Below are 20,856 nucleotides of genomic sequence, written 5' to 3' on the forward strand. Positions count from 1 at the left end.
TGAGGGTTTATCACCTCTACTACTACCTCAGGATAGCTGTAAAACAGATGTTACAGCTATCGTGTTACAATTACAGATCGATGTTGTTAAGATTGAAGCTCACATGTGTAGAACTGAACCAGAATATCAAGGGAATGCCTCAGAAGATTTTCGTGTTAAATGAGCTAGTGTTGAAATTGCTAGAGTATGCAATTTGAATGAACTCCATCAGATTGATCCAGGTCAACTCTCTTATGATGACTTATTTAATAAACTGTGCAATGACCCTGATTTTTAAAAAAAGAACAAAATAGGTATCTGACAGGTTATAAATTCAATGTTAGATGTGGACCCACAAAGGGTCTGGATGGTTGTATGGCCTTTCTTCAGTCTTTGAAGCTTCCATTGTTAAAAGTTCTGCACTCCAAAAATCATCACAGAACAGATAAAATATTCAAATTATGAAAAAATTTTGGTGTGGTGACTTCCAAAATTACTAAAACAGTTTATAATCAATGTTTGGTTTTTCAAATTTATAATCCCTGGAAAACAATAAAAACCTTAGGTAGTATATTTCCACCACCTGATTTGAACATTTACAGATGGACTTCATTTAGACATGACCCTCAGTGGAGTATTAGTATGTTTTTGTAATATTTTTCATGTTATCTAGTTGGGTAGGGGCTCTTTCATGAAGGAAAACTGATATTGTGACAATAGCTAAACAATCATTAGAAAATGTGTTTCTTTCGTGGGGCATCCCTGGAAAAATCTCCAGCAATAGTGAAATTTATTTTACTAGGCAAGTTATAAAGAAGTTAAGTAAAATGTTAGGGACACAGTGGCATTACCACTGTCCTTATTAATTTCAATTTTTGGAATGGCTGAAAGAACAAATAGTTTTTTACAACTGAAATTGGCAAAATTAACTGAGTCAATTGGGTTGCCATGGCCCAAGGTACTACCACTGGCTTGATTGGCAATCAGATCCATTGTCTTTGAAAGGCATTAACTTTACCCGTCACGAAATAGTTACTGGAAAGCCTATGTCCCTAATAGTGGAACCTCCTGCATCTCTCACTCTTGTAAACTCTGATATGACTACATACTCTAAGGTTTTAATGCATTATGTCAACGTGTATTTTCACCAGATAAAGGATGCTTTTCCTGATCCACCAACTGAGGAAAATCAAATATTTTATAGTCTAGAAATTAGAGATTGGGTCTTCTGGAAATGACATTCGAGGAAGACCACCATTGATCCTCCTTGGAAAGAACCATATGTGAACCCCAAAATCTGAGATAGGCCTTGGTTAATTTAGAAAGTTTATTTTGCCAAGGCCGAGAATGCACGCCCATGACACAGCTTCAGGAGGTCCTGATGACATGTGTCCAAGGTGATCAGAGCACAGTTTAGTTTTATACATTCTAGGGGGACAAGAGACATCAATCAACATATACAAGATGAACATTGGTTTGGTCTGGAAAGGCGAGATGACTCGAAGCAAAGGCAGGAAGACTTGAAGTGAGGAGAGGGCTTCTAGGTCATAGGTAGATAAGAGACAAATGGTTGTATTCTTGAGTTTCTGATTAGCCTCTCCAATGGAGGCAATCAGATATGTATTTATCTCAGTAAGCAGAGGGGTGACTTTGAATAGAATGGGAGGCAGGTTGGCCCTAACAGTTCCCAGTCTGACTTTTCTCTTTAGCTTAGTAATTTGGTGGCCTCAAGATTTAGTTTCCTTTCACACATATCAAGTCGTCTCACCAGCCACACTACAGTAAAGCTTCAGGGCCTCAAAACTTGGGTCCACATTTCACAGTTCAAAAGTGCCCCTTCAAACGTTTGGAACTGCACACCTGTTGGAGACTTTAAGGTAAAGCTAAATAGAAACATTTATCCCCAGAAGCAGACAGCATCCTAGCTATAGACAGCTTTCAAGACTTTTGTCTTGACCAAAGACTTTTTAAAAAATTAACCTTTTTAAAAATAAGTGTTCATTTTATTCAGAGGGGCCTTACTCTTGGCACTAGTGGGCTACCAGTTCCATGGAATTTAATGCTAGTTCATAAATTGGGAAAAATCTTAAATAATGTATCCAATTAAACTGCCCAGGGATTTAGATAGGTAGAAGTCACTCTCTGAAAGGCAGATGATAACACATGGATTTGACAAAAACAAGCAAACAAACATACAAAAGAAACAATGAAACATAGTGCAGCTTTAGATCTCTTTTATGCTCAAGTTGTGGGATTATGTTCCTTATGTTTAGTTTTGAACAAAACTGAATGTTTTACCTGTCACCTGATTTTATTAGTGCAGAAAGCTTAATTTAAAAGTTGAGTGCTAACTACTGTTTTCTTAAACATTGCCACCAAGTACATTAAGGAAATCTCTCCAGAGAAAGAAGCACATCATATGTTTAAGGGGGCAACTAACAGTTGGTTTTCAGGCATCTTAAATAATGGATGGCAAGCTTAGGTTTTCCCAAGTTTTCTAATTTTTGTATTTCTTCTAGTAGGTCTATAAGGACACTTAAAGCTCATTACACGTGGTACTCTATGGAAGGAAGTGTCAATGCTATGGAAAGCAACCCTGAAAGAGAGAACATCATGAGAGCTTGGAATGACTACATTATTGGCAATGCCATCATTGTTATGGAAAAGCCATGAAAGCCATCAAGCCTGAAACAACAAATTACTGCTGGAGAATACTGTGTCTAGAAGTGCATGGCTTCACAGGATTTATGACTGAGCCAATCAACGAAATCGTAAAAGAGGTTGTGCATATGGCAAAAAAAAAAAAAAAAAAAAAAAAAAACCCCGTCTCTTAAAAAAAAAAAAAAAAAAAAAACGGTGGGGGTAAAAGGTTTCAAGACATGGGTCTTGGATTAATTCAGGACCTAATAAATGCTACACCAGAGAAATTCACAGTAGGTGACTTGATGGAGATAAGTGCTTTCAAACCAGTGCCAGATGATGAGGAAGAAGTCATAGAAGATGCAGGGCCAGGAAACAAGGTGACTTTAGACACTCTGGGAGGAGGGTTCCAGTTATTCAAGAATGCTTTTGACTTCTTTTATGACACGGGCCCTTCTATGATACAGGCAATAAGATTAAAGCAAATAATAAAGAAATATTCGTACTGTATAAAAACGTTTTTAGAGAAATGAGAAGACAGGAATTCAGATAGAAATTATGGTGTATGTCTGTAAAGTTACACCAAGTGTGGCTGCTTCTTCTGACTACTCTTCCACCTCCTCCCTATCTTCCACCTCTGTCACCCCGAGACAACAAGACCAACCCCTCGTCTTCCTCCTCCTCGGCTTACTCGATGCGAAGGCAACAAGGATGAAGATCTTTATGATAATCCACTTCCACTTAATGAATAATAAATGTATTTTTATATCTTATTTTTAAATAAGATTTTCTCTTCTGTAGCTTACTTTATTGTAAGAATACATTTTATATATGTATATAAAAAACATAAAATATGTGTTAATCAACTATTTATGTTATCAGTAAGGCTTTGGGTCAACAGTAGGCTATTAGTAGGTTAAGTTACTGGGGAATCAAAAGTTATATGCGGCTTTTTGACTGCAAGAGGGCCCGGTGTCTCTAACCCCAGCATTGCTCAAGAGTCAACTGTATATTTCATGACAATTTCTTAACTACTTATATTTAGATTTAGTATAAACAGCAAAAACAACCAAAGAGAACCTTATTACAGCAAAAAAAGTTTCACTGTGTTGTTTCCACCCAGACCCTCTGCAACCTCAGTACCTCCCACTGATTTCTGAAAGCCCTCATCACTCTCTGGAAGAAACAAAGTATTGACTTTTTGTTCAGGCTCAGGTAAGATAAAGTGAAGAGGATCATTATTTGGCTTTTGAAGAATAGATGATTATGAGTTTATATTTTAGGTTAAGATTGTTAAGAGATTGACTTAAATATGAGATTTTAGTATAAAAAAAGGTAATGAATGCTCACCCTTCTTTTTTGACCTTGGCTAATGCCTCTGCTCAGCTAGGGACCCTTATGTTAATGAGACAATATTATATTCTGAGCAGCAGGCCCTGCTTTGAAGTAGTTCCATTCTCTTGTGAAAGCTCAAAGCTGCTTTCATGCAAGTACTATTGACTAAAAAATTATTTCTTCACATAAAGCAAAAAAATATATATATTTCATAAGTATCAGCATTGAGAATGTTCAATTTTAAGAAAGTCCCCTATCCTGGATTTTCTAACTTTGAAGGTATTACTAATAGCAGTAACCATTGCTTTTTTGCTTTATTTTTAATCACTATCTTATTTTTTCTGACTTCGTAATTTCCATTTCATAAGGATAACAGGTAAAGGGCATTTTTGGCCTCTAAATAATTAATCATAACTCTGTAGTGACAGATTTCAAAAGGCCAGGAGCAAATCGGTATTCACAGTAAAAGCTGAAGAGTCGGGATTTGCCTTTCTAAATTCTCTGTTGTTTAGAAATATTTATGCATTGCCTGAACTTGGAAATTTAGCATAGAATTTGGCTTTATGATTTAGAGCTTTAGTTCCAGATGTTTTTTGTGCCTATTTAACAGTGGTATTGCTTATGAGTGTTTAAGAATGATTTTTGCAGTATAATATCTCATTGATTAAGTACTACTATTGTCTGACTTCAAGAATGGTCCCCACAAAAATGGCTTGGACCTATTCAACTTCTACTCTACACTTGAATTACCCTTATAATTATTTTTGACTCCTGTACCAAGTGAACTGTATGCTGTTTATTTTTAAAACCCTTACAGGAGCAAATGATTGATCTTAAATATATTTGCATGGGTCAAGGGAAAGCTTCTCTTTGCCCTCTGAAGATTTGCTTGAAAAATCAACTCCAAAAAGGAGATTAATATGACCTACAGATTTATTAATGTGCACATGAGGAAGAAAGAATGGGAACTTGGATCATGGTAAAACAGATTATCGTGGTAAACAGATTCTGGGAGAAGGAGAGGAGGAAGCGTGGCTGGCCAAGGTGGTCTTGCTATGCAGATGAAACCTCACAGATTGCAGCTGTTAGACCAAATAGATGGTAAGTGTGTCTTTTAGAACTTTCTAGGTGTCAGACTGTCAGTTAACCTTCCCTACATCCAGACAAGAAAAGGCCTGGCTGCATCACTGCAGATTCTGCACAGAACCAAGTCTCCCCCACCAAAGACAGCTTTGCAAGGCCACTTCTGTTGGCTGGTTCTCTGAACATTCATCTCAAAATATGTCTACAAAGTATATTTTGTGGTACAGTATTTTGATTTCTTTCATATTACATAAATAAAGGGTTAAGTTCCAATTTAACTTTTAAATATCTTTATTGAACTTAATTGAATTCAGTACTCAACATTGTCTTTTGTTGTCCCCACCACTCAATGTAAGAGCAAATGCAAATTAAACATAAGAGAGTTAATTAATTCTCCCTATAAAAAATAAAGGGAGAAACAGCTCCTTCTTCTATTTCTTAGAGCATTCATTTTAGAAAACTCAAGATTATAGGTTCCTTCTCTGTCTCTTTGAAATGCATGTAAATTTTTTACAAGCTAAATAAATCTTTTTGTCAGTTTTATATTCCAGTAACATCTCTCTCAAAAAACTGGGAACTATCCCTTTGAAATATAATTATCAAAGTTAACACTCTTATCTCCATTTATCTGTGTGAGGGTAGGAGCCTAACTTCTGTGGACACCTGGCTCCCAGTTGTATAACTACTTCCTGTCATAAATATATGAATAGTTTATTTTTCCTTTGAATAAAGCCAATTAGCTAACACTGATGGTGACCACAATTATCAGGTGAATCTAGGATAAATTATGTGTAACAAATGGTAGTGTCAAGTCCTCCTCCTTGAGGACTGGTTATTGTTTATCTTGAAAACATGTTTGTAATGAGTTATGTCTGTTTAGCTATATAAAACGGTAAGATTTCTTTGTCTTTGCCATCTCTCAGTATACTACCTCTGATACGCATCACATTCTGGTTTAATGCTTATCAATAATAAACCATTTTCTTTCTCTGCTACATTTGTATAGAGTTTTTTCTGGATTGGAAGAAATTTTGCTTTTAATTATGTTTTCTCCATATCAGCAATATTACTCCCCTCATTTCCCATGTCCACACACACAATTCACACAATTCCTACAGAAATAGCCTGCAACAAAACTAGGAAAAGCAGAAAGGAAAGTTTTGGGTCCCTAATTACTGCAATGGCAACTTTTATTATTCCTCTTGTTCATTTATAAAAGAAAGATAAGGACAATAGCTAAAAATCACATGTAAAATGACATGTAACTGTCCAATGAGTTCATTTTGCCTGCTGCCTAAATAAAACCAATTTATCAAGACAGGGGAATTGCAATAGAGAAAAGAGTTTAATATGTGTAGAATCAGCTAAGCAGGAGACTTAAGCTGTATTAATGCTCAAATCATCCTCCCCCAAAATTTGGAGGCTGTGGTTTTTTAAAGATAGTTTGGCATGCAATGGGCTTGGTAAGAGGGAATGCTGATTGGTTGGGTTAGGGATACAAATCACAGAGAGTCAAGGCTGTTTTCTTGCTCTGAGTCAGTTCCTGGGTAGAAGCCATAAGACGAGATGAGCCAGTTTACTGATGTAAGTGGCACCAACTGATCTATTTGAATGCAGGGCCTGAAAAATATCTCAGACACCAATCTTAGGTTTTATGATAGTAATGTTATCAACAGAAGCAATTGGGGAGGTTAGTGATCTTGTGGCCTATGACTGCGTGACTCCTGAGCCATAATTTTTAATCTTTTGGATAATATGTTAGTTTTACAAAGGAAGTCTTGTTCCTAGGCAAGGAGGGGATTGGTTTTGTGGAGGAGCTGTTATCATCTTTGTTTAAACCATAAACTAAATCCCTCCTAATGTTAATTTGGCCTACGTCCAGGAAAAAAATTAGGGCAGCTTGGAGATTAAAGGCAAAATGGAGTCAGTTAGGTCAGATCGCTCACCATCATAATTTTCTCACTGTTATAATTTTTGCAAAGGTAGTTTCACTTACATACAGTGAGAATATGCATATATGGTTATCAAACAAAGTAGAAGGTAACTTCCAGTTTTCTGAAAATCACTGAATACTTATCAAATATGGTAGTTATGACCTATTGAAAACCTGAAGAGAAATAGAAAGCAATACTTAGTCTACTGTAAAATGACTCAAACCAACATAATCCTTCATGATTTGTAGGTTTTTGTTTTGTTTTGTTTTGTTTTGTTTGAGATAGGGTCTCACTTTGTCACCCAGGCTAGAGTAAAGTGACGTGATCTTGGCTCACTGCAGTCTCTACCTCCTGGGCTCATGGGTTCCTCCCACCTCAGCCTGCCAAGTAGCTTGGACTACAGGTGAATGCTACCACATCTGAAATTTTTGTTTATATTTTTTATAGAGACAGAGTTTTGCTATGTTGTCCAGGCTGGTCTCCAACTCCTAAGCTCAAGTGATCTACCTGCCTCGGCCTCCCAAAGTGTGAGTATTACAGGTGTGAGCAACTGTGCCTGGTGGATTTGTAGGATTCTTTTTGGTATAAATTACTCCCTACCTGTAAACCACAGGGCTAGTCTCCTCCCCCACAACAAATTGTCTTGGCTCAATCTATTATAAGAGTCAATCAAAGATTCATTCTGGTCTCTGGAGACATCGTGAGCTAGCAGACACACAAGCCTGTAGCCCATTCTGAAAGCATACCGAGTCCTTTCATTCTGCCTTTAAGGTCATGGACTACATCTGGCATGAAAGGTTCCATGTGTACAGCCTGAGGTAACGTAATTATTATCAGGGGTATTCATGACCACATTCCTCTGCTTCAGAGACAGAGAAGGAGTATTTGAGAAGTTGTAAAAGCTTAGATTTGAAGTCAGGCAGGGAGTCCTGTTGCTCTTTCATTTCACTAAGTTGTGTTGTGTGCATACAATGACTTGGCAATAACTATCATGACTCACATTACTTGACAATTGGCCCTATGCAATGAGCTTCTAAAGAATTATTTTCTGCAATCTCACAATAACTTTCTGAAGGGATCCCAACTGAAGGTGAGGAATCTGTGGTATGGGGAGGTAGAGAGGCTGATCCAGAGCCACAGCATTGGTAGAATAAGACTGTGAGGAGGGCTTTGAGCTGACTGCAAAGCCAGCTTAGTGACCACTGAGCCAAAGGCCTTGGTACAGGGAGCCCATATGTGAATGTCTGGGCAGAGTAGTTGAGGGCTCTTCAGGTTTTATCAGGGCCATTTCAGGTTGTACCTCATCTGAGTGCCAAGTTTCAGGTTGTCAAACTTGTGGATGGAGCTTTCCTTTCAGGATTCTTAAAGCCCTGTAGATCCACCCCAACAAGAGCGGGGGTATTAAAAAAAAAAAAAAAAAAAAAAAAAACCACACAGAGCACATTCCTTGCTCCCTAGAAATCTATGGGGAAACACAGCTAGTGTTACAGCAGATGCATTCCTGTGTTAGGTCTTGTTGCACAGGTACTTAGGCATTGCAAGCGGGCTTAGCAGTATTCTGACATTCTTCAAAGTGAATGGGCTTTCTTTAGTGCCCTCTAAGTGCATCTTAGAGAGAAGGAGTTAATTTTTCAAAAGGCAAACTTGGAATAAGGATTTATTGTGGACATTCACTGGAAATTGGTGGTGAGATTTATTCTTTTTCTTTTTTTCTGGGACACCTAAAAGGAAGAACAACCTCTCACTGCCACAAGAAATGAATTGAATATATGTGATTTTGTATGCCTGTTTTTTCTTAAACTCATTGACCTTTTTCTTCCATATAATATTGTTGACAATAAAAGCCAGGCTCTGTAAAATATTTGAAGAGATTTATTCTGAGCCAAATGTGAGAACCATGACCCACGGCAGAGACTCAAGAGGTCCTGAGAAGATGTGCCCAAGATAGTGGAGTTACAGCTTGATTTCATAGGTTTTAGGGAGACCTAGGATATCAGTCAATACATGTGAGGTATACTTAGGTTCAATATGGAAAGATGGGACAATTTGACACAAGGGACTTACAAGTCAAAGGTGGATTCAAAGATTTTCTGATTGGCTAGTGATTGCAAGATTTAAGTTATTATTTGAAGACCTGGAATCAATAGAAAAGAATATCTGGGTTAAAATAAGGGGTTGTGGAGACCAGTGTTCTTATTATGTAGATGAGGCCTTATAGATGGCCATCCTTAGAGGCAATAGATGGTAAATGTTTTCTATTCAGAGTTTGAAAAGGTGTGAGACTCTCAGTTAATCTCTTCAGGATCAGAAAAAGACCCGGAAATGGAATAGGATTCTCTACACAATGTAAATTTCCCCTACAAGAGACAATTTTGCGGGTCATTTCAACAGATGTCAAAGAAATATATTTTGGGGTAAATTACTTTGATTTTTTTCAGGCCTGCTATTTTCTCATGCAATGCTATACAAGAGTCAGGTTGCAATTTGGTTTCTTACTTCTACAATGAGTCTGTTATGTCAGTCTTAAGATCTCTATTTTAATGTCTATGTTGGTAAACTGTGCCTGAATTCCAAAGGGAAGAGAGTATAATGAGTCATGTCTGACTCCCCTTCCCATGATGGGCTGAGCTAGTTTTTCAGACTTCTTTGGAATCCCCAAGGCCAAGAGGAGGGGTTCATTCAATTGGTTGGGGGGCTTAAAATTTTATTTTTGGTTTGCAACATAATGTGCCCATCACTTTATAATAAAAAAAGAAAAATGTGCCCAACTGCATTTTCTTCCTGTTATTTTGGCAAATGTTTCTCATTTTGGCATGTATTTTTATAAAATTCTAACAAAAATATTCTGTGTGCACCACAAGGATAAGAGTGATACCTGATCTCCAAGTGGAAACTGCAATGTTTCTTGCCAATAACCTGAGTGTGTTAGGATTTGTGCAGCCGAAGTCTGTCTCACTAAGAACAGAAAGGGGGAAATATTACAACAAGCTGTTAATATGGGAAGTGTTGGGAAAGCAAGCGTAGTCACTGAGCAGAGTGAGCAACTGTTTCCCTTTACTGTGTACCTAGTAGGCTTGCTTTTTTTCTGTTTCTTTTCATGGAAGTCCATAGCCTTGATAGTTTCTCTTTTGGATTCAGTTTCAAATTGCATCTGCTGTTGTTAAACATTTTAAGGAAGACGTAATGATCAAAGCAGGTACTGACTAGTCTATGAAATTTTGAAATGGAACCTATTTAATAAATCACCTTACCCCATGATGAGCTCATCTCCTCCAGAGATGAAAATTTTCTGGAATAATGCCTGGCACTAGCTGCTAATGTATATTGTTAAAATAGTAAATAAAAGTTAAATATTTGTTTTACATTTAAGTTTCGCTTGTCTTCAATTTCCATATGAGGGTCATTCTGAAATGTGTGGTCAGGTAGGGACATTTACTTTGAAATACTTTATTCAGAGAAGCCCATTAGCTGTCATTTGGCTTTTAAAATACCACTATCACAATTAATTCTAGTATATATACTGTTCAAAAAATAAGGATGTTTGGAAATTTTTTACCTTTACTAAGCCATCTGGTTCTTATTTCCCAATAGAATTTCTACAGAAAAAGGAGTAGGAACACTATTAAATCTGAGCAACTCAGCTTACTGAAACTTTGAAGTCATGTTATCAAGAGATTTCGGCTCTTAAAAGTAATAGAAAAATGGTTACATACCATTCCAACTCAAAAATAATCTTTCATGAATATTTCATATAAATCACTGTCCTTAATTTAAGCCATAGCTTAATGTAGTGATTTCACTTTATAATAAATTTATCAGAGATTATTTCTGACAAAATGATGAACTTTAATTTAAACTTTGTAATTATAAGTTCAAAATTAGATTTATTGCCAGAGTTTTGACTCTGTTCTATTTTAATTAAAAAATAAAGGAATAAGCTCTGATACAAATGTCTCTATTTTTTTCCCAAATGCCAGAGTTATTGTGGTAGAAATAACATTACATATGAAGAGCTGTGCATCCTTTAATTAATAGCTGTATATTTATTTGTTAATTCCAAATAACTAAAGTGACTAAAAGTCATTAACAACAAAGAACTTGCATTCTGTGTACTGTAATAATCCAGGAACTGCTGATATAGCGATGGCATATTGATCCTTAACCTTGAGAGTCTAGTGAAGGACAGACAAGCAGAGTGCTATGGAAGCCCAGAGGAAGGGTATATGAGAAGGGCTGCCCAGAGTCAGGGAGGGAAAAACAGTTAAGGTGAATGATGCAGGGCAGCTAGTCAGGCAAAGAGGAGAAGAGTGGAATCAGAGAGCAAGGAATTGCATAGAAAGGGAAATTGACAGATTCAGTAGACAGCAAGGACTCCACAGAGAGAACTAGGGCTGCAGGAGGGCTGAAGGCAGAAAATAATAATGGAGGCATAGGCAATGGCCAGATTAACATAGCTTTTCATGACATGCTAAATATCTATCCCCAGATGATGAAGGTTCATTTTACAGGTGTCTTAGGAATAATCATTTATTAACTCAAGTAACTTGTTTATAGTTGTTAATACATCATGATAATACAATATTTTAAAATTTTTTACCATTTTAAGATGCTGTGTGTATTTGTGTATTTTACACACACACACGCACATCTTTTAATCTTCAGAGCAGAGTCAGTGATTTACACAATCTTTTAAGATATGTTGCAAACACTGAAAAGAAGTGTTGCAAATACTGAAAATACGTAAGTTGTTTTTGTTTTGTTTAAAACAGATGTAAGAAATTTCCTTTTTGTATATACAACAGAGCTCTTTTTATCTTCTGCCTTTTAAAAAAATATTTACCTAATACTGAATCATAAATGGAAAACATTTTTATATCATCTGAGAGTTTTCAAATCTTCTCAAACTATACTTTATCACAATTACTGTTATTTTTTAAATAATGCATTAAACCAGGCTTAAGTAAAATGATAATGACTATTCAATTAAGTCTGACTTGTGCTTCTCCAGCAACACCTGGGCTTATTCAAGGCAATGTTTGATGGCAAACGCTATTCCTTGCGTCCAGCACTGTCTACTGTCTGCCCATTTGAGTCAGCTGGAGGGCTTTTAACAAAGCATGTAGAGCAAGCAAGAAAATAACATTTTTTTTTTTGGCGGGGGGGGGATTGATGCTCTGAGAACAGAAATATAATTACAAAGTTGAGAGATCATATTAGCAAACTTAAGCTCTACTATTTGCCATTTCTGGCCTGTAGAATCAACTTTACTTTAGAAAACCTAAGGATCTAGAACTAGAAATACCATTTGACCCAGCCATCCCATTACTGGGTATATACCCAAAGGATTATGAATTGTGCTGCTATAAAGACACATGGACACGTATGTTTATTGTGGCACTATTCACAACAGAAAAGACTTGGAACCAACCCAAATATCCATCAGTGATAGATTGGATTAAGAAAATGTGGCACATATACACCATGGAATACTATGCAGCCATAAAAAGGATGAGTTCATGTCCTTTTTAGGGACATGGATGAAGCTGGAAACCATCATTCTCAGTAAACTATCTCAAGATCTTAAAACCAAACACCGCATGTTCTCACTCATAGGTGGGAATTGAACAATGAGAACACTTGGACACAGGAAGGGGAACATCACACACTGGGGCCTATTGTGGGGAGGGAGGAGGGGGGAGGGATAGCATTAGGAGATATACCTGACGTAAATGAGTTAATGGGTGCAGCACACCAATATGGCACATGTATACATATGTAACAAACCTGCACATTGTGCACATGTACCCTAGAACTTAAAGTATAACAAAAAAAAAAAAAAGAAAGAAAACCTAACAGATGAGTTGCTTGAATTATGATTTATTTATGCCAAGAACTAAAAGAAACTTTAAAACCCCAGAAGCTAATAGTTCATATATTGATCTGTAGGATACTGAATCAATGGAATTCAAAGAAAATTTACACTTCAGCTGCGAAACCACATTTTACCTAACAAGGTAAATTTATCTCAAAGGCTCGCCAGGTGTAGGCAGCATAAGAATGAGAAACTGGCAGCTAGGCGTGATGGCTCATACCTGTAATCCTAGCAGTTTGGGAGGCCGAGGCAGGCAGATCACGAGGTCAGGAGATTGAGACCATCCTGGCTAACACAGTGAAACCCATCTCTACTAAAAATTCAGAAAAATAGCTGGGCGTGGTGGCACGTGACTGTAGTTCCAGCTACTCGGGAGGCTGAGGCAGGAGAATCGCTTGAACGTGGGAGGCGGAGGTTGCAGTGAGCCGAGATCGCGCCACTGCACTCCAGCCTGGGCGACAGAGCAAGACTCTGTCTCAAACAAAGAAACAAAGAAGAAGAATGAGGAACTGGCATTGGTTGGGTTCCTTTTCTCACTATGGGACTTTTATGGGGTAAATTGTGCCCTCCACAAATCCACATGTTAAAGTCTAACCCTCAAAACCTCAGAATATGACTGTATTTGGAGATACGCCCTTTAAAGAGGTAATTGAGATAAAATAAGGTCATAGAATGGGCCCAAATCCACCATGGCTGGTGACTTTATAAGGAGAAGAAATTTGGATACACACACACACACACACACACACACACATACACACACAGGGAAGATGATGGAAAGACACAAGGAGACAGCCACCTGCAAGCCAAGGAGAAGAGACCGCAGAAGAAGCCAACTCTGCCAATATCTTGATCTTTGACTCGAGTTTTCAGAATTACGAGACAATACATTTCTTTTGTTTAAACCATTCAGCCTGTGGTACTTTGTCCTGGCAACCCAAGCAAGCTAATACAGACATAGTGTGCCCAGCAAGGAAACTCTATTGGAAAACATCTCAAAGGGCCAGAGGGAAAATACAGTCCATTGGCCACGTGGGACACAGAGGTCTCACCCTCTGAGAGAACTGAGCCCCATATTTCCAGCAACTTGGTCAGGTTGGCTCACAATTATTTTGGGCTTTATCTACAAGTAAAAATCTCATAGCTTGTGGTTCTGTAAGGGCTGGACGAATAGTAAATCCTAAAATACTTTTTGTGTTGCTTTGGTGTATCTAGAAAATATTTAATAATAATTGACAACGCTTATGATGCAGCATTGAGTAAATAAGGCATTGCTCAAAAGTGTATAATCTGTTTGAAATGCATTTTAAAAGTAGGCATGCATATCTGTCGAAGACTGTATTTGAAGCTCTCCACAATTCCTCTCTTAATTGTTTCTGGGGAGTTCAGGGATGTTAGTTATGCATTTGCCAACACTTGAAGAGTCTGTGGGTTGCAAAAGCACTTAGAGTCCAAGGCACTATTTAAATATAAGTTTATTAATGTTTAAAGATGCAGTACAGCTAACTGCATTTTTACTACCAAGTGTACTGCATGTTAAGAGGGAGATTAGGAATAAAAAGAGCCCACATCGATGAAAAAGAAATTTTCTGTTACCTGCTGAATCTTGCCTCTTCACATATTATCAGGCCGAACTCCTGAATTTTTTCTCATTAATTTTTTATTTGTGCACCGTATATCACCCATTGCTCCTTTTATGAGTTCATAAGAAAGAGTATAAAACCGTGTTTCCTCGGGCACAATTTCCTTGAACAAGTTTTAATAAAACATTCATTCAGGTCTGCGAGTTGCACCTGGTGCTGTCAGCACTTCCAGCAGCAGGTGCTTCTTGCCTATGTTACTGATGTTACAACAGGAAGCATTAAGAGCAAAGTCTGGACATTGTGTCCTAACCCTGAAAACACCTTCAAAGACATTTTAAGCCTGATTCCCTGAATGTTCATATGTAAAATCATACAGTAGAAGTAAATACCCATTCTCTTGATGACATTGACACACAGAAAATAAACAACCTCTCTCTGTTTGTCATCACTTCCAGACTCACAGTCTTCTTAAAATAGCAGTATGTTTTTCTGGACCTCGCTTGTAGGGTGTCTGGATAATAAATGATTTAAGTAAATATTCTTCATCTCAGATCCATTTCTTTTTTCTGTCATCTCCTGCCCTCTTGTCTATTAGTGGAAATAGGTCTGGTAAGTTTCCCAGACATTCGCAGACAAAACAATAGTATAAAAAACAAACAAACAAAGAAAAAACTACTCTGGGTGATAAAGCTGTAACAGATTGAGTACGAGTCATATGTCAGACATCATTCTAGTCATTTTCCATGTCCTTATTTTCACAATAGAGCAAATAAGTATGAGTGTCTCTGTTTTACAGAAAAGGAAACAGAGACTGAGACAAGTTGAAATAATTGGCAAAGAGACTTTCTGATTTAATCTGCTTTCACCCATGTGGCACTGAATCTAATTGATCTTTATTTTGGAGACTGAGGATGAGGTAGTGAGATGGATATTGAATTTTATATAAATGTGGGTTTAATTGACCATCTTTCTACTGAGTTAGGCTGCACAAAGGCAGGGATTGTGAATGACTGTTTTTCCACTGCATCCTCAACATAGGTAGGAGTTCTGGGACTTCACAGAGGCTTGCTCCATATTGAAGAATGAATGAGTGTATTGAGCTTTCAATTCTAGTAACATCTCTACTGAGAAGAGTGTCTTTAATAGGAATGTTTATCCCCAAAGGCATCGAAGATCTGCTTACTCTTCTGTCTTGCCTGGTTATTCTTATCTCCCAATTCCCTGACATAGTTGATCACTCCATCTCTATTTCAAAGAGTTCTGTTCTCCCATCTTGACCTAAAACTTGCTATAACAAGTTTTAGATAAACAGGAGGGTTCATCTTGCATTTGTTTTAAGTAAACCCCCTTGTTTGAAGCTCATTGGGTGTTGGTTTCATGACAAAGCCCACCCTTCCTTAAAAGCCTATGGGCCACCCCCTTCACCACAATGGGGCCAGTCATAGGCTCCTCAGACCTCAGTCTCTGTCACACAATGCTGCTCACTTGAAAACAGACACTGAGGCCCCCCCGACATCCTAGGCGGGCTTGCATGAGGTCCCATCACACTCTTCTTACCCAAGGATGTAGCAGGCATGCCCCGTTTTGGGCCCAGGGTCCAGAGAGTCCCTAGTAGATAATGCACAAACGTTATCTATGGACAAACTTGAATACAGCAAGAGAACTGATCATGGTGAGAAAAAAGGACAACTCCACAGGAGTCCTGAGTGGGGTAGGGAGACCACCCTCACAAGGTGAGGACCCATCCAACTCCACAGGAATGTTAAGCGGGGCAGGGAGGCTACTCTCACAAGGTGAGGACGCAACCAGAGACAGACCAACCTTTGCTTCCTTTATTCCCCCTTCACCTTCAGATTCTACCCATGGCCTCTGGGGAAGACAGCAATGCCACCGTCCTCTGAAAACGAGTGTCACATGTCTGTGAAAAAAAGCAAGGCCAACTTGAATGTAAAATTGAGTGGCATTAGTTCCGGATTCAGATGTATGATTGCCTGTACCATTTTATTGATCTTTCAGTGGAGAAATATGCTCAGCCAAGCATCTTTGCCAATGTTACTGGAAAACAGAGAGTGCTTTGTAAGGCTAAAGAGAATAAATAATGCCAAACCAAAATCATAATTTTCATTTTATACACAAAATAATGTGACATTGTAATTGTCCATTCTTGCATTGCTGTAAAGAAATGCCCAAGACTGTGTAATTTATAAAGAAAAGAGGTTTAATTGGCTCACAGTTCCACAGGCTGTACTGGAAACATGGCTGGGGAGGCCTCAGAGAGCTTTTACTCATGGGGGAAGGTATTGCTGGAGCAGGCATCTCACGGCAGGAGCAGGAAGAAGAGAGGGAGCGGGGAGTTGTTACACACTTTTAAGCAACCAGATCTTGTGAGAACTCACTCACTATAAAGTGCCAAGGCGAGATGATGCTAAACCACGAGATACCGCCCCCATGATCCAATCACCTCCCATTGGGCCCCACCTTCAACACTGGGGATTACAGTTGAACATGAGATTTGGGTGGGGACACAGATCGAAATTATATCAGACGTTGCCCTGATGACTAATTTTAATCTATTTTCTTAAGTTTTATTACATAATGAGCAAGGGACTTATTCACCAAATTGCTTTATAAGCCGTTTGAGCCCAACAGCAGTGGAAGGAAGAGGTGTCACAGAGTTACACTGGGAGAAGTTGAAATGATTGAATTACGTAATTATAGTATTTGCAGTGATGATATTTGACTTTTTTGATTTGGAAGTAATTTTTTTGCTTCAGTTTTGCATCTTTTTAAAAAATATTGTCTAGGGGATGACATTTGTTATTTGGCTTGCTCCTCTTGGTTAGAAACCCTCCCCTTCTGTGTAGCTGTTCTGTTGAAGGACTATGTGTCCTGCTGTATCTCTTGTGGCTTATTACATCCAGGTGCTAATAAGCATAGTTATTGAATTTCTTAATTTTCCTGCCCCTCTCCTGAAGTGCTCCTGTAGTTTACCATGCTTAAACTAAGTCAGGTTAATGAGGTACTTGCCCTTTGAGATAGCTGTTATCACAAGGAGCAATTATCTCACTGTGGTAGGGTTTAATCTCCAGGTCATCTTTCACACCAAGGTAGGAAAGGCAATGTTGCTACTGAAGAGCTCCTTACAGGGACCTCTCTAGATTCCAGTAGAAAATTAAAGCAACGTGTCAGGCTTTTAGTGCACATACTTCCTGTGTTACCTCAAACCTGATCCGTCACCATCTATTCTGATTAAGTATCCCAAGACTCTTCTTAAATGCTTGCAAGGAGGACCTGGAGTCAGGGCAGGCCATGAACCTGCTACTTGAGCAATTGCACAGGGCCCCACGGCAGAAGGATTCCAGGCTTCATTTAATGCTCTGCTATTGTTACGTTGAGTCTTAACAATTTTTAAAAAAGGGACTCTGCATTTTCATTTTGCTCTAGGGCCTACAAATCCTATGGTTGGTTCTGTCTAGTTGAGGCCCAGGTAAGGGTAATCTTCTAAAGCAGGCTTAGACTTGGTCCTAATTATTCCTTCCCCTCTGACTTTGCAGGAATCTTCATTTCTCCATAATTCCGTCTCTGGAACTTGTGCCGTGCTTCCTTGGAGCCCTGCCTTCTTTGGGTGGCAGTGAGCTGGCAGGGGTGGGGGCGGGGGCGGGGGTTGCAGGGACAGAATCATCTAGGGAACGGGCCTTTGAGCAAATGTGCTATGCACTCCGGCTGTATGACGCTTTAGTCTGGAAAGAGCAACGACTAATGATAGTTAATTCTAGAATTTCAGGTGTCGCACATGAATTAGCTGAGGTTTTTGTCTAGAGGAAAACTCGGGAGCCCCTAGTGGTGACTATCAATGACACCTCGCAAGTACCCACGTGCAGTAAATACTGTTTCCTCATTGCGTCCTTTCCTCCTCCTTTCTCCACTTCCATCCTCAATTCAATGGGACCTTTTAGTGAGCCCCTGGACTATTTTTTTTAAATAAATAAATGAGATACAAGTTGTCCAGGGTCTTCTGCAGAGTGTGGAAAGAGGGTTTTAGACTTCACTGCACAGATCTTGGTGGAGAAATCAGACAAGCAGCTCTGGCTTCTCCAAGGGCTGGTGTTTACTCATCTCCATCTTCTGTTTCCTGCTGCTCTGAAGTCTTTCCTTTCTTGTAACCACCTGCTTTTGTTCCTCCTTCCTGTCAGCCTCTCTCCCCAGTATCCCCTTCTGGGACATCATTTTATTCCTATTTAAAGGGAGACGGGAGCACCTGCTCTCTAATTTCATCTATTTGCAAAATGTGGCTTTGGGCACCTCACTGACCTGCTGGGCTGGACTCTTCACCTTCTGTGTGTGTTCCCGTACAAGCACTCACGAATGCCCTTGCCTTGGAACTCCCATCAGGGACTAAAAATTATTTTAAATTTGCCTCCTGTAACATCTGTGTGACTGCGGCAGCTTGGTCAGGACATAGTTCCCTGTTAGCTCAGGCCTACCAGGGAGATAGTGCTCATATCCGGGCCTGGTTCAGTATTTATTACTACTTACATGGACCCACGAGGAAGCATCCCTTGCTCCAGATTATTTTGGTGGTTCATTAAGGGATTTTTGAATAAAACAATGTACATTTTTGTAAGTTGATATTATAATATTTAAAGTGAAAAAACAGTCTCTATGCTCTTGCATTTAAACATAGGGTTGGAAGTGAGCACCTCCCAAACAAACTCCACTTTCTTTCCTTCTGTTTAAAATTCTGTGTAATTATCTGAGATTGGTGACTTTCTGATAAAACAGTCTACTTCAGCTCCAGTAATGAGTCCTTCATTTATCCTGATTAATTTTTAATGCTAAAGATTAATGTAAAATCTTGTTCAAACATTTGCCATGAGGTAAGAAAAATAATTTATTTAAAAGTCCACAGAGAAATTCATTTGAGGGCCAAATTCTCTGGCAAGTATTTGGCTTCTTCACTGATGCTGTGATTCTAGTCCTGAACACATGGAATCAATTGTCACAGTGAGGTGTGTTTTAAATGGGGGTAATATGGTTTGGCCATGTCCCCACGCAAATCTCATCTTGAATTGTATCTCCCATAATCCCCACATGATTGAATAATGTGGAGGTAATTCAATCATGAAGGCGGGTCTTTGCTGTGCTGTTCTCATGATAGTAAGTGTCATGAAATCTGATGGTTTTATAAAGGGCAGGTCCCCTGCACATGCTCTTTTGCCTGACACAATGTAAGATGTGACTTTGCTCCTCCTTCACCTTCCACCATGATTGGGAAGTCTCCCGAGCCATGTGGGACTGTGAGTCCATTCAACCTCTTTTTTAAAATGAATTACCCAATCTCGGGTATTTCTTCATAGCAGTAGAGAAAATGGAGTAGGCTGGGTGCAATGGCTCACACCTGTAATCCCAGCACTTTGGGAGGCCAAGGCAGGAGGATCAACTGAGGTCGGGAGTTAGAGACCAGCCTGACCAGCATGGAGAAACCCTGTGTCTATTAAAAATACAAAAATTAGCCAGGAGTGGTGCACATGCCTGTAACCCCAGCTACTTGGGAGAGTGAGGCAGGAGAAAGCCTTGAACCTGGGAGGCAGAGGTTGTGGAGAGCTGAGATCACACCATTGCACTCCAGCCTGGGCAACAAAAGCGAAACTCTGTCTCAAAAAAAAAAAAAAAAAAAAAAGGACTAATACAGGGGGTAAAAAGCTACACCCAAAGACCTATTTTACCAGGTTTTATTAACGATTATTTCTCTCCTGTCCTAAAACTCCCACAGATACTTGGTTAACTAGGTTTTATCTATGCAATGCATTTTTTAAAAATGAGATATAACTATATAGCCAAGATACATGATTATTTTAAAAAGCACAATAGCAAGGTGTGTGGAGTTTTGGATTCATAAAAGCTTTGAGAAATATATATATATAAAATATATATTTCCTTTCTCAAAAATATGTATTTTCCAAACGTGTGTGTGTGTGTGTGTATGCTTGCATAAAATGTTTTTTAGAAACATAATAGTGGTTAATTTTGTGAAGAAGGACTACACTTGGAGCTTCTATTTTATCAATTATTGCTTTCTGAACTGGTTGAATTTGTAATCATTAGCACAGGTGACTTTTTTATTTTGACATCAATATGGGCTACCTCATATATTTGTCCAGGTATAAATTAGGCCGAAATAGCTCCAGCAGCTCAGGGGCTTCATATAATATACATTCATTTCTCACTCACAGAACATATTCACATGCAGTGGCAGGAGGCCTAATTCCTCACAATGGAGGTGCTGCCTCTGTATGGCATGAACTTCTCATTCCGGGGGCAGAGGTAGAGAGAGAGGAGAACCAGAGTGCGCTGCTGCTGACTTCAGCCAGGAAGCGGGAAGGAGACATGGTACTCCTGCTCAGTTTCTTTCTTTTTTTTTTTTTTTTTT

This window comes from Mandrillus leucophaeus, unplaced genomic scaffold (genome assembly GCF_000951045.1).
Source record: "Mandrillus leucophaeus isolate KB7577 unplaced genomic scaffold, Mleu.le_1.0 Scaffold188, whole genome shotgun sequence".
Classification (NCBI taxonomy): domain Eukaryota; kingdom Metazoa; phylum Chordata; class Mammalia; order Primates; family Cercopithecidae; genus Mandrillus; species Mandrillus leucophaeus.